General features: G+C 47.1%; 1 pseudogene; it reads right to left on the reverse strand.

Annotated features, from left to right (window-relative positions):
* Positions 1-13,196: 13,196 nt before the first annotated feature.
* On the reverse strand, positions 13,197-13,490 carry LOC127198066 (60S ribosomal protein L37-like; annotated as a pseudogene).
* Positions 13,491-15,528: the final 2,038 nt, after the last annotated feature.

Raw genomic sequence — 15,528 nt, forward strand, 5'->3', positions numbered from 1 at the left:
AGGTTTTTTTTTTTCCTCCTCCTCATCTTGCCCATAATTAAGTACAGTGGGGGGTACCCTTTGGTCTTATTTCTTATTATTTTAATTACATTGATTTTGGCTTAAATGGGATCCACTTAAGTACTGAGGAGATTTGCGTTTCCTGGCTTGTTGGGGGTGGGGTCCCTACCTTGGAAGAAGACAGAGCTGAGATATGGCCGAGCGCTGAGCATCTACTTCTCTGAGCTCATCTTGACCTGTACGAAGGACATGGAGGCCCGGTGGAGACTCCAGCTGCTGCAGGACGAAGCCCTGCATCCTCAGCACGGGTGGCTGCTGCTTTGCTAGAAGGAGCAGCCACCAGGCAGAGGTCGACCGTCGAGGCGGCTGTGTCTAAGCCAGTGTGGTACCTGCTGCCTTGCCATGCTGCTGAGGCAGCTAATGGTACTATCTTCTTCTCTCCCTACTTTGCCTTCTAGAGCCTGGTCTGGCATGGTTTTCTTGGCACCTCTCCTTTCTGCTTCCAAGCGTCCTCATGAGTCTGTGGTAATCCCAACTTGGCCAATGACTTAGTGATGTTTGCTGGTGTGACTGACTTTACCCTTTGAGCTCTGGGTAGAAGAGGCACGCCATATCAACTTGGCAGGGTAGCTGCGGAGGGTGCTTGTGGAAATGGGTGCTGAGTGAAGAGTTAGGTAGTCACCACTGATGTTTAGTCCCTCTTTATAAAGGTGAGCACCCGAGGGAAGGCTGATATCTGAGAGGGTGTATATAATAAAGATCGTAATCCCACAGTGATTGTGTTGGCTCACATCTATAATCCCAGCAGTTGGAAGCCTGAGTCAGGACGATTGCATTGAGTTTAAGTGGCCAGCCTGGGCTATAGTTTGAAGCCTTTCTTTAAAAACCTAAAAGGTAGTTGGCCATGGTGGGGCACTTTTTTTTGTTTGTTTGTTTGTTTTTTTTTTTTTGGTTTTTCGAGACAGGGTTTCTCTGTATAGCCTTGGCCATCCTGGACTCACTTTGTAGACCAGGCTGGTCTTGAACTCACAGCGATCTGCCTGCCTCTGCCTCCCGAGTGCTGGGATTAAAGGCGTGCACCACCACGCCCGGCTTTTTTTGGTTTTTTGAGACAGGGTTCCTCTGTGTAGCCTTGGCTGTCCTGGACTCCCTTTGTAGACCAGGCTGGCCTTGAACTCACAGTGATCCACCTGCCCTGCCTCCCGAGTGCTGGGATTAAAGGCGTGTGTCACCATGCCCGGCTGGTGGGACACTCTTTTAATCCCAGCATTAGGGAGGCAGAGGCAGGTGGATCTCTTGGTTCGAGGCCAGCTTGGTCTACAAAGTAAGTTCCAGAATAGATAAGGCTACACAGAGAAACCCTGTCTTAGGGAAAACAAAACAACCACCACAGAACCCAAAAACATGGGAGCTGGGGAGACAGCTCAGTTGGTAAAGCATCTGTCTTATAAACGTGAGAACCTGAGTTTGATGGCCAGAACCACGGAAAACAAGCTCATAACTCCAGCTCTGAGGAGGCAGAGACAGGAGGCTTCCCTGGGCTCGCTGGCCAGCCAGCTGGCCTACTTGGCAAGTTCCAAGTCAGTGAGAGCTTCTGTCTCAGAAGAAGAAAACCAATGGTGGACAGCACCTGAGGAACAGCAATGAAGGTTCTCTCTGGCCTACCCCCCTTCACACACACACATGCATACACACACACACATAGACACACACACAGACACACACACAGAGACACCCACACAGACACCCACACACAGACACAGACATAAACACACACACAGACACACACACACAGACACAGACATAAACACACACACAGACACACACACACAGAGACACACACAGACACATACACATAGACACAGACATAAACACACACAGACACAGAGACACACACACAGACACACACACAGAGACACACAAACACACACACAGACACACACACAGACAGACACATACACACACACAGACAGACACATACACACATAGACACAGACACACACACAGACACACACATGCAGACATAGACACACACACACACAGATCTACACACATGCATATACACGAACACACAGACACACACAGAGACACACACACAGACACAGACATGCACACACACAGAGACACACACACACAGATACACACACAGACACACAGACACATACGCACACACACGTTCCTAGCACACCTATCCATACCTGCAGGCAGCCCAGCTTGGCCCCCATCTGTCTCCACCCAGTCTTCTCTCATGGTGCTTTTTATGGCTTACCATAATCATTTCCCACAATGCCACCTGCACTGATCTTTCCCAACCCTTTATACTTACTGCTTCTGCCACACACCCTAACACACCACGTGACCCACTCTGGTCCGTATATCAAGATCCCTCCAGAGTGAGGTAAGCTCCCGGGAAGGGACTGGGTGCGGTTCTCTTTCCTGTGTTCTTTGCGTCATCGGGCACAGTGCCAGGCATGCAGTAAGTGTTCAATAATTGATTTAGAAGCACAGGGCCATCACTGGTCCTCTCTGAGGGCAGAGGCAGTGTTGTATAAGTTCTTGTGTTCCTAGGTATGAAAATGTCTGAAAGCTGAAAATGACCTGTGTTTCTCAGGGCTGGGCTCCAAGATGTGGTTAAGTCTGTGATAGGAAAGGCATGGAGAGAGGATGGGTAGTAAAGGTTTTGGGGTGTCTGGGTTCATAGAAGGCTTATTTTCTCATGAATCTCTCTCTCTCTCTCTCTCTCTCTCTCTCTCTCTCTCTCTCTCTCTCTCTGTGTGCCTGCATGTATACATGTATCTTCATAGGTGTGTGTGTGTGTGTGTCAGACATTGTCTAGTTAAGTGATTCTTCTTTGGAGCCTCTTGTTTTCTGGTTTTAAAAGACGCCAGTTGCAGCTGGGCGTGGAGGCGCATGCCTTTAATCCCAGCACTCAGGAGGCAGAGGCAGGCGGATTGCTGTGAGTTCGAGGCCAGCATGGTGTACAAAGTGAGTCCAGGACAGCCAAGGCTACACAGAGAAACCCTGTCTCGAAAAACCCAACCAAACAAAAACAAACAAACAAAAAAGCTACTTGCTTCTTGACTCACTAGCCCTTTGAAAATGTGTTACCTCTTGGTGATCCTATTGACAGGCCCTGGTTTTTCTGATGGGTTTGATTTTGGCTTATAGTCCTCAAATAGACAAAAATTTCAAGGGAGCTGATTTTCATCGGACTGAAAGTCAATCAGCTGCAGCAGGAATATGAAATTGGACCCCTGGGGAAGGGAAACGTGCTATATTTTCAGTGTTCAAGGTCGAGGCAGCAGGGGCTGCTCATTCCCTGGGAGTCACCTGAGACGTTGCCCCCCACATCCCTTAGGCAAGCCCAGGAAACCCAGCCAGACCTCCCAGGCTGCCTCAGTCCACTCTTCTGTCCTGTGGGAAGGGCCTTTGTTTCCGGGCATGCGCTCTTGGTTCGGGCTTTATGCCTTCCTGGGCTCTGTGTTGAGGAGCCCCATAACTGGTGGCCGGCCAGTCTTTGTGCTTCTAAGTGTCTACTTTATTCAGTGAATGTAAAAATAGATCAAAAATAGCAAAGGCCCAGCTCATAATTCTGGCTCTGGGCTAACTCAGGCTCTTCTGGTAGCGGCCTGCGTAGGTGGCCTTCAGCGGACGGAGCCAGTGGAGGTTGAGTCCTGCTTTGCAGCTGTTGTTACCTACAGCCCTGTTTCTCTTACACAAAATCTGGCTTCTGTTTTCTTTTCCTTTTCTTTTCTCCCTACCTACCCTGACCTGTCATGAGACGGCATCTCATGTAGCTCAAGCAATGTAGCCAAGGATAGCCCCGATGCTCCTCGTGCACGACAGTAGCGGGATAATGGGTGTGTGCCGCCCCGCACACACCCCTTGCTGGGGATTGAGCCCACAGCCTCGGCCTTACCCATGCTGGGGAAACACAATGGGCTGAGCCACATCTCGAGCCTGAAAGCTGATTTCTTTCGGCCTTCTGTTGCATCATCTCGGAAGCACGAGGAAGAAAGCCTTCCCCCACCAAGCTCTACTTGAGTTCCAGGGACAGCAATGCCTGTTGTCCTGGAGGGGCTCCCTGTGTGTGCAGCCTGCAAGCTTTCATTAATTTACCAAGTACTTTCTGCCAGGGAGCCAGACAAGCGCCGTTATTATGATCATCCATCACCGACTGCGAAGAAACTGAGGCAGCTGGAGGGAGGAGGCTGCCGAGTGAGCGCACCCAAAGGGAGAGGAAGAGCTGCCTGCAGACTGACTGGGCCAGGGCTCCATCTGCCAGGGCCTTGAGGTGAAGAGAGGGGGAGCAATGACATTGTTGCTGGCCCTGCAGCGGCTGCATATCAAGCCAGACACCTCACTCTGCCACGGCCCTTTTCTTCTCAAGCCCCTAAACTGAATACATTTTGATTCAATTAGAACGTTCTGGATTAGTGGAAGGGAACGAGGTTTAGGAGAGGTCAGCTCCGTTACTCAGGGTTATTAATGATGTTGTCGGCCTGTTAAATATCTTAAAAACCTGGGAAAATAATAAATTTTACATATTGAAAAATCACGGATGGATCAGGCAAATGGATAAATTCTTAAAAGTATTTAATATCTGTTAAGAGGACAGAATGATAAATTCAGTATTGAAAACCAATATCAGATTCACAATTACAGGCCATTTATCATAACCAGCCGCACGGACAGCAGCCTATTGCAGGAGCCCGGTGTGATTCACAAGAAGAGACCCGGGACAAGTCCACACGAAACAAGAAATAAATCTGCTTTACATATTGGAAACTTATTTCCACTTCCTATCTTTATTGCCAACAATAATGTTAGCTTTCAAGAACAAATGGTTACACATTAAAGCCATGCATAATGAACCCAATTGAGTCAAAAACTTCCCTAAAAAGAGCTTTAAATTATTCCAAATTGGGTTATTAGCTTTAACTCTAATTCCTCTGAGACAGCCTGGCCATCGGATAGTAAGTTTCAGCTTTTAACCAGACAGTGGGTCTCCCCCAGTTCTAGACGGGCCCGTCTCTTCTCCTTCCCTGCCACCTCTGCTGCAGAACTCACAGTGGCGGGTTAAAAGAGCCGTCACGATGGTACTTAACCAGCGTGTTAACATACTTGGAGAATAGAGACCATTTATGTGTGCATGTGTGAGGGGTGCAGAGACCACAGGAAGAGCAGGAATCCTTCTCTGTCACTAAGGCACTGCCTTAGTCCCTTGAGACAGGATCTCTCATTGGGCCTGAAGTTGGGCATTGCAGCTAGGGTAGGTGGCTGGCGATTTTCTGGGATCTGCTTGTCTCTGCTTTACAACCGTAGGGTTACGGGAGCACATGGTCATCCCTGGCTGGACAGAGACATTTCCAATTGTGAGACTGATAAGTCTCCTTTAGTCTCAGCACTCGGGAGGCAGAGGCAGGTGGATCTCTGAATTGAGGCCATTCAGTTTTGAACATTTGTTCTTGTGTGTGTGTGTTATATTGTGTATGTGTGTATAGCATGTGTGTGTCTTTATAGTGTGTGTGTGTGTGTGTGTGTGTGTATCATGTATGTGCATGCATGTGCTACAGTGGATGTGTGGAAGTTAGGACACAGCTAACTTATCCTTTCTGCACCATGCAGGTGGTTCTGGGGATTGACCTCAGGTCACTAAGCTTTGGCAAGCACTTTGTCCACTGACCTCTCTGGCCCACAAGATTTTGTATTTTTGTCAAATACAGAAAGTCTGGAGTGTGTATAAGAGAAACATCATTTTAAACCCCCTCATCACAGACACTATTGCCAATTACATTTTATATGTTTCTTTTTGTTATTGTTGTTGTTGTCTATTTTTGTCAAAGTTGGAATTATATAAACATAATTTTCTATTCTATACAATGGTTGTCTTTAAACTTTTTCCTTTGTGGGGCTGGAGAGGTGGCTCAGAGGTTGAGGAGCACTGGCTGCTCTTCCAAAGGTACTCAGTTCAATTCTCAGCAAGCACATGGTGGCTCACAACTGTTACAAGATCTGGTGCCCTCTTCTGGCAAGAACACTGTATACATAATAAATAAATACATAAAAAAATTCCCTTTATTTAATTTTATACATATGGATGTTTTGCTTGCATGTACGTTTGTGCACTACTTGAATACATTGTCCTCACAGGCCAGATGAGAGTGTTGGATTCTTTGGAATTGGTGTTACAGACTGTTGTGGGTGCTGGGAATTGAACGTAAGTGCTCTGGAAGAGCAACCAGTGCTCTTAACCACTAGGCCATCTCCCCAGCCCTATAAAGACTATCTTAGCTTGCCTCTCTCTCTTTAGTGCTAGGATTATAGGCACATGCCACTATGCCTGGATTATGTGGTGCCGGGGATGGAATCCAGGGCTTCATGCATAGTAAGCAAGCATGCTGCCAGCTGACCCCAGCACCAGCCCCACGATGGTTGTCTTAATCTCGGTACATTAAATGTCATCATTTTATAAGGAACCTTCTCCTCGTGGGGGTTGTTTTGGCTGCTTTTAACTTTTCCTTGTTCTAAATCACATTGTAATCATTGTCCTCATAAGTGCATCTCTGAGTAGATTGCTGATTATTTGATAATTTGTTTCAAAACGTCTCATATCGTGTTAAAGGATGTAGACCGTCTACTATTTACATCTATACTGTCTAAAGAAGACTGGTGTGAACTCTTTTCACATTTTCACTTTTAATTATACATACACACATGGATTGGTGCAGGTGAGTGCAGGTGCCCAGTGAGGTCAGAAGAGGGTGTCAGAAGCCCTGGAGGAGAAATTACAGTTGGGAGCCACCTAACGTGGGTGCTGGAAGCTGAACCCAGGTTCTCTGCAAGAACAGCAGGAGGTCTGAACTGCTGAGCCACCCTGCCAGCCCCTGATGTGACCTTCTGACTCATGAGGGTTAGGATCTGCAGCAACAGCATCAAGGTTAAGTTCATGGGCTCTGGGATCAGAGTTGCCTGCACTCAGGTCTCATGCAGACCTCCTGGGAGGCTGTGACCACCCTGTGCCTCTCCTGGCGCATCCGTAAAATGGGCTACACGATAGCTGCCTCTCAGGGTTGTTGTGAAGATAAAGTATGGCACCGCGCACGAGATGCCTACCACGTAGCATACCTAACCTGGGTAAACACTCCATAAAGGCAGCTAATGTTAGCCTTTATCCATTTTTGACAGGTATTATAATGTATGCTCTTATGTATAATATATACATAAGGGCATCATAAATTTTAAAACCTTTAAGCTTTAATAACATTCTCCATTATCTCCAAGATAAAATCCTACCTCGGTATCATTTCAATATCCTTCACTGTCAGAGCCCAGCTCACCCTAGCTGTCTTGCCGCTCTTCTCTGCAGTTGAATTCTGCTACAGCTGCCCTGGGATGCTACCTCCACTCACCCTGTGTGAGGCATTTGCCTCTCTGTCTCTTCCCAGCCTTGCACTGTTGGCCAAACCTACTCATTCAAGCTCCGTTCAAGTATTACCCCTTTTTTTGGTCAAGCCTTTCCTGATATCTCTCTGTAGGCAAAATGAGTGTGGTGGCCTTGGTGCTCCTGCAGTGCCTTGTGAAAGGGCGGGTACCTGGCTTGCAGTATCTTTTGAGGTCATGTGTGACAATGGTCAGCTGTGTTGTGGTCTCTCACACTATCATGGGAGCTCTTTGAAGGTCAAGATCATGTCTTATTAATCTTTGTTTTCCCCAGTGCTGAACGTTCAACTGTGTTGAGTGTAACATTGGGGGTGGTGCAGGAGAGAGAGAATGATCAGAGAAGTCTATACATGGCATTTAAATGAAACTCAATTGAATTTCAACCGAATTGAAAGTTGATTGGACTTCAATTTTTTTATTTATCTTGGGATCTTAAATACAAATGCATTTTGTGCAATTGTGAAGGATTTTCTAAGCCCTGAAATGCTTAATGCTGTTTGCAGAGCACTTCTAGGCAAATTATTGAGATTTTAAAATGCTCAGGGAATTTCAGGCGGACCCTGCATAAATATATGCCAATATATCCCATGGGAGACTAGAGAACATATCTATTATGTACTTGAGGCAGAGAGACCTGCCTAAACTTAAATAAGAGTTAAGAGTTACTGTTAAGATTTAGGTTTATTTGTGTGTGTGTGTGTGTGTGTGTGTGTGTCTAGGGTATCTTTCTCAGTTTTTCTTTATCTTGTTTTTTAAAGACAGGATCTCTCACTTTTACCCAGGACCTGCTTATTTGGCTATGAAGGCTGGCCAGAGAGTCCCAGGGATCTGCCTGTGTCTGCTTTTCCAGTGCTGGAATTACATGTGCTCCTGTTTTGTTTTGTTTTATTTTTAATGTGGGTGCTGGGGATTGAACTCTGATCCTTGAATTTGCGTGACAAGCACTTCACTAACTGAGCCATTTTTCCAGCCCGAATCAGAGGTTTAAATAGTATTCATATGGGCTCTCCTCACCATGTAACCAGCCTGGGTTGTGTAATTGACAGAAGCTTACTTCATCTTCATTTCTGTCTGTGTGGCTCGGCACTGGATCTCCAGTACCCAGGACAGGGCTTGGCACACCCTAGGCACTCCATCAACGTTTGCCAAATGACCAAATGAATCAGCAATCAGGCTCCATGTGTCCCAATCTGCATCTACTTTGGGGTTGTTTAGCTCAACTTGACAGATCTTTATAGAGTGCTTTTTCTGCTCCAGACTTCTTCTTGCCAAGGAGCTGAGGGCATGAAGATGAATAGCATGCAGTCTCTGTCTTCAGGATGCTCAAGGCGAGGTGCAAGGAGCAGACACACGGAGAAACACGGAATGTGTGGCCAGTGGGAACCCAGACCTGGGCACAGGACCCAGCAAGCAGAAAGGCAGAATGTTCAGTCCAATGCAGGCGCTTCAAGGAAGCCCTCCGCTGGACCACACCCCTGAGCTCAGTCTGCCCGGATTTGTATGTGCCCAGCCAAAGAAGGATAGAAGGCATTCTCGACAGAGTGGGAATCACCAACAGAAACCAAGTGGGACCTGTCGCGCCGGCCAGTTCACCAGCAGCATCCACCTGTGGCCTGCTTTGCGCTGGAGGGTGGGGGTTGGGGTGGGGCTTGGAGATGATAAATAATGGTGGACAAAGCCCAGCCCCATCTTTGTGGAGCTTGTGTCCAGGCACACAGGGTTCTCCATCAAAGCTGAAAGGAAAATGGGCAGAGCAGGGCGAGGTGCAGAGAGGGCTGAAGAATTGAGCTGGGAGACCCCCTACTGGGGCTTCAGGAAGTCAAGCTGCCTGTGAGCTTCTCCTGGGTCTTCTCCCAACAGACATCTGCTTTCCATAGTCTCTTGGAGACTGTTGGTTGTGCCTAAGGAGGCGGTGCTTCCAGAACCCCCTGCGCTGACTCAGAGGTTTGGCTTCTGAGTTTAGGCAGTGAGTGGGGAGTCTAGAAGACAGAAGGAATTTCTCAAGTGTTTGTCAGATGAAAACAGTGTTACTGGACAATCCCTTTATCTGGGAAACAAAGGAATGGCTACTTTGAAATTCGACTTGAGGCTGAGGATGTAACTCAGACTGCAGATTGCTTGCTTAGCACGCACCAAGCCCTCTATAAAACCAGGCATGGTGGCACACACTACAGTCGCAGCACTTGGGAGGTGGAGGCAGGGATCAGAAATTTAAGGGGAAACTGAGGCCACCCTGGGCTACACAAGATCCTTTCTTAAAAACACATGGGGAGCCAGGTATCTCTGCAAGTAAAACGCCCTTGCACATAAAATAATTAAAAAACAAAAACAAAAACGGGCAAGGCAGCTGGCTGGATAGGGGCCAAGGAAAGCTTACTGATAATCAGAATTTTAAATGATGAGACTAATGTTTTCAAAGCTTGAAGGTGAGTAGGAAATCCTTGTTCCTCTGAGAAGAACACAGGTAAACGCAGGGGACCAGAACACTGCAGGATTTAGGCAGGTGCACCGTGTTGTAGCTATCTGGCTGGGCTCTCTAGTTGGCGGGTTATTGACAATAGAGAGAATCTGTTGGTCTCCAGACATCCTAGGATCCTGGATCTGCGATGGGAAAGTGTTCAGAGGTATACATGTTCCAGTTTTCTGTTGCAAATAAGATGAAAACTGCAGCCAGGAGCGGGGGTGCTCTGGCTTCAGTGAGAGGCCACTCTCTGCCTACTGTTTTTTGATCACTACCATTCTTTAGACAGTGTTCGTTTACATTGGCTTCAGACCCCAAATCAAAGCAAATCAGAGTGTGACAGAGGTGTGTCAGCGAGAAGAGTAATTTGATGGAGAGTGCATTTGCTCTCTTTTGTGAGTAAGCAGTTTGCATCCTGCTGGGCTGCAGCCTGCTGTGGCATAAGGACCATTTCCAGTGATTTCACTTTGCCTCGAACAAAGCATGCTGTATAATTACTTATTAGCCAAAGAGCACCATTAATACAGCCACCGGACGAACGTCTGTAAACTGTAAAATCCTCACATTTGGGTCTGTTAAATTTCTTTATCAGCTTCCAGAATCCCACTTCCCCCCATCAACTTACGAGAATCCCTGAGATGCCTCTGAAATCTGTGTCTCACATCCAGTTCTCATTTCTGTCAAAATGTCTCAAGGCTGAGCTGGGTGTGGTGGTGCACGCCTTTAATAGCAGCCCTGGGGAGGCAGCGGCAGGCAGATCTCTGTGAGTTTGAGGACAGCCTGGTCTACATAGAGAGCTTTGGGCTAGCCAGGGCTGTATAATAAGACCCTGTCCCATTAGAAAAAAAGACTCAGAAATTGGTGTTTCTGCTTTTGGAAAAGCAGGCCTCTGATAAATTTTTGATACATCAATTGTTTTCCCAAATGTGACTTTGGGGAAGACTAAGGTCTAAAAACAGAGGGAATTTTGTGGGGTATTGGGTGTTTCTTTTTCTGATAGGTATGGGGGAAGGCAAGGTATATACTCAGTCCAAGTTTCTCTCTCTCTCTCTCTCTCTCTCTCTCTCTCTCTCTCTCTCTCTCTCTCTCTCTCTCTCTCTCTCTCCCTCTCTCTAGCCTTGGCAGCTTGAAACTCCATAAATCCACCTGCCTCTGCGTCCTGAGTGTTAGAATCACAAGCATGCACCATTATGCTTGGTACTACTTACTTATTTATTTACAGGGTTTTGTTGCTGTTGTTTGTTGAGTTTTGCTATATAGTCAGGGATGGCCAGGGGACTCACTGTATAGACCAGGCTGGCCTTAAATCTCAGCAAGGCTTCTCAATAACCTATAATTTAAAGAAACTCAGGACTGTGCGGAGCGATATCCACGGTTGGTTTCTGAAGTGAGTCACAATTCAAAATGACTGGCACAAATACTCTCCACCAATCTTATTAAATATTCAATCCATATTCAAAGGTATTAAATATTGAACACCATTTAATAAAAACAAGCAAGTTAATCAAGCCTTCGATTGGTGGTGGGTTCATGAAAGCTTATAGGACAGTGGTTCCCAACCTTCCTAATGCTGCGACCCTTTAATACAGTTCTTCATGTTGTGGTGACCCCCTCCCCAAACATAAAAGTATAATTTTGCGACTGTTATGAGCCAAATTGTAATGTAAGTATCTATAGTTTTCTGACAGACTAAGGCAACTGTGAAAGGGTCAAACCCAAATGGTTCATGACCCACAGGTTGAGAACCACTGTTATAGAGATATTCTAGTCTTTCACCTCCCTCTTTATTTTGCTGAAGAGAATTGATTACTTTTATTTGTAGTCATTGTGGTGTGTGTGTGTGTGTGTGTGTGTGTGTGTGTGTGTGTGTGTATGCACAGACACTCTCAGGGGCAGAGATCATGCCATAGCATCTGTGTGGAAGACAACTTGTGGGAACTGGTTCTCTCTTTCCACCATGTGGGGCCCAGGGATTGAGCTCAGCTCGTCAGGGTTGGCCACAAACACCTTTGCCTATTGAAGCCATCTCACTGGCCCCCTCACTATTTCTTAGTGGGTATGAAAATCCCATGGTATGTGTGAGCATTTTGGGTTGGTGTGGGTTGTTGAGGTGCTGCCGTTTGGTATGTGTGTGTGGGCTGCTTATGTCCTTGTGTGTTGTGTGAGCAGGTGTAACGCCGGCAAGTTACCTTGTCGTCTGCTCCTTTAACGGTTTCTTCTCTGTCCCTCACCAATAAATAGGACACTGGGTCCTGTGGTCCCCTGTACCTCAGGGTGGCCTCCACATGTGACTGTTTCTAAGGGTGGTGTGCATGAAGCCAGCTCCCAGAGCTGAACACCTTCCTGTTTCTTTGCTGGCTTCACCCTGAAGTGTAAAAAGACACTGTAGCATTGAGGAAATACTTCTTTTGGCTACTTTATTGGATTCCTATGTCTATCACCATTTTTCTCCCCAATCCCTTTTAACACTCTCTAACATCAGGAAGGTGAGGAAGATGGTTAGAGGGAAAGAGGACACAGACCTCTTTAGACTATTTCCTGATGATTAGGCCATTGAGTTCTTTGGGGGCAGGTCCAATCTTCATCTCAGAATACTGACAATCAGCAATCCAGCAATCCAGCAACAGCAAACGCAGCAGCACGGGGAGCAGCTGTCACCATAGGCCCTCTCAGGGCTCTCACATTTATACCCTCTCAAGAGTCCCAGAATGTGAAGTGTAAACTATCTGCAGCTGGCAAAAATCATGCCCCAACCCCCTACTTGTGTGTGTGTGTGTGTGTGTGTGTGTGTGTGTGTGTGTGTGAGAGAGACAGGATTTCTATATGTAGCCTTGGCTGTCTCAGGCTGGTCTCGAACTCACAGTAAATCCACCTGCCTCTGCCTCCTGAGTGCTGGAATTAAAGGCGTGCTCCACCATGTCCGGCAAAAATCACGCCTCTTCTGGAGCACGAGACAAATCATAGCTAGCTGCTGTGGTCTATCTGAGGCAGCCCCATATCCCACACATAGGATTAAAACAAAAACATATTTACATAACATAATTGGGTTTTTAAAGAAACCAACACCCACCACAGACTTTGAAGAATCTTGAGATTTATTTCAGGTCTGCCATTGGTTTGGGGGCTTTGAGTAACATAAGCTCTTATAGCCCCAGTTTACCTTCTTTAAAGGGGGAATGGCAGTGCTTGCTCTATAGGATTGTTGTGACATCATATATGTATTTTGCTAATATTATAAGCATCTTTTTCTTTTTTGAAACCAGAGCATTTATTTTATGACTGATTGAAATCCTCAAGATGAACTGGATGCTGCAACAGCTGCCCTCTTGGGTTTAGGTGTTGTTCCTTCAGGGAATTCATGTCTGAATCTTCAATAGACAATTTTTAGGTGTCTCATCCGCCCGGTCCCGGTTGTGTTTCGCCTCTTAGCCTTGGCACTCCAGTTATACTTTCTCTTGCGCTTGGCAGGGTAGCCACATTTGCCACAGGTCGACTTCTGAAGGTGGTAGGCCTCAGAGCCACAGCGGCGGCACAACGTGTGCATCTTATTGTGATGCTTTCCAAAGGATGACGTCCCTTTTGTCATCTTGCTTCTGCTGCTGAGGCCAAAGAGACCAGAAGAGGAAGCCTATTATAAGCATCTTAAACTTTAAAAAAAATTATAATTTTATTTAGGGTATGTGTGAATATACCACAGCATACATGTGGAGGCCAAAGCACAAATTTCAGGAGTTGGTTCTCTCTTTCCATCATGTTGGTGCCAGGGATACAACTTAGACTGTCAGGAATGGCAGCAAGCACCTTTACCCACTGAGCAATGTCACTGGCCCAACAAATTATAAATGCCTTATTCTTTTGATGAGGCAAGGCTCTGTGCTAGGCTGTGGTAGATCTGAGGGAGGCAAGACATGGAGCAGCCCCTAACACCCTCACTCAGGTGAGGAGATAGACGTCTGTCTCCAGGCTTTGCGATAGATCTGAGGAGGCAAGACATGGAGCAGCCCCTAACACCCTCACTCAGGTGAGGAGATAGACATCCGTCTCCAGCGCTCTACGGTGTCATGTTCCATTTGAAGAGTCAAAAAACAAACCCTCAAAGTTCTGGTCTTTCCTTTACCCTGCCAGTCCCACATGTCCCCAGAGTCCTCAGGGGTTTGGGTCGGTCTTTTTGGTAAAGGTGATCCTAGGAAGGAGACAGAGGAGAGGGAAGGCATGAGGGGCCATCCTGCTAGATAAGGGGATAGTACCCCTTTTCTGAGGCCTGGGCACCCATGTCTCCTGGGATTTGTTTCTAGGAAGGAGGAGTCATCCCAGCATGGGCAGAAGATTTCTGGCTTCTTTCTTTTGTCCCCTGTGCAGGCAGAGTAGGCGTGTCCTTGTGACCATAGAGGACAAATGACAGCGTGAAGGCTTGTGCTGGGTGTCTGATTCTGGGTCTCTCAGTCAGCTCATGGTATGCCTTTCCTCCTTCCCCAGGTAGAATATAGACTTCTATGTATGTATTTAGTTCCCGTGTATAGCTCAGCTGGTAGAGTGCTTGCCTAGCACATATGAGGTCCTGGGTTTGTTTCCCAGCACTGTGTAAAACCTGGCATGCGCCAAGGAGAGACTTGATACCCTATGAGCATATACAGGGGGAGGAGGGCCCCCTCAGTCACAGTCATAGGGGAGGGGAGTAAGGGGAAAATGGGAGGGAGGGAGGAATGGGAGGATACAAGGGATGGGATAACAATTGAGATGTAATATGAATAAATTAATAAAAATATATTTTTTTTAAAAACCAGGCATGGTGTCATACCCCTGTAATCCTAGCACTTGGGAGACGGGGTCAAAAGGATCAGAAGTTCAAGGGCATCCTGGAGAGGCCCAGTATCACCACATCCAGCTGAGTGCAAGCTTTTGGGTGGCAGGTGGACTTTTGTTTCAGATTCTACCCTTAGGTGAGTAGCATAGTCTTAGATGTTACAACTTCCCAAATAAACTTGTAGAAGTTGGGCCAGGCCAAGCCCTACAATGTCTCTAGCTGGGCCTGCCTGCAAGCAGGCTCTCCTGGCAAGTGAATGATGGATTGTGGGTTCTGGTCGACCCCTTACTGACTCCCAGAGATGTTTGCTAAAAGTACTTCTGGCTCTGTTGTGACATGTGTTCTTGGAGGCCTGCCACTGGGCAGGGAAAGCCCGGCTTTATAGATCCATGCAGCTTTTTAGAGTATGGCAGAAAGCCAGGCACCCACCCCCTGCCTCCCCCTCCCCTTCACCCCCCCCAAGCAATCCTTAGACACACAATTTCTGCCTGGCTGCGTGTTAGTGCAGCAGAGAGTTGAGAGGGGCAGGGTGGCCTGCTTTCTGTACAATGGTTATCGAGAAAGACCCACCCACCACCATGAACCCACTTAGAAATGGCTAGCTACCACACAGAAGTTGGGGTGAGAGGCAGGGCTGGAGTGGGACTTGGAACCCAAGAGCCAGTGTGAAGAGGAAGCTGTGCAAAGCCTAGTTTAATTTTAATCAAGTTAATATTATCTGCAGACAGTGGCCAAGTGCCACCACTCACAGTGCCAAGAACGGGGCTTGGGTTTAATCCTCAGAGGGCTTGTAGTGCTGTTAGCATTCTCGTTTTACAAA

This window comes from Acomys russatus, chromosome 14 (assembly GCF_903995435.1).
Source record: "Acomys russatus chromosome 14, mAcoRus1.1, whole genome shotgun sequence".
NCBI classification, from domain to species: Eukaryota; Metazoa; Chordata; class Mammalia; order Rodentia; family Muridae; genus Acomys; species Acomys russatus.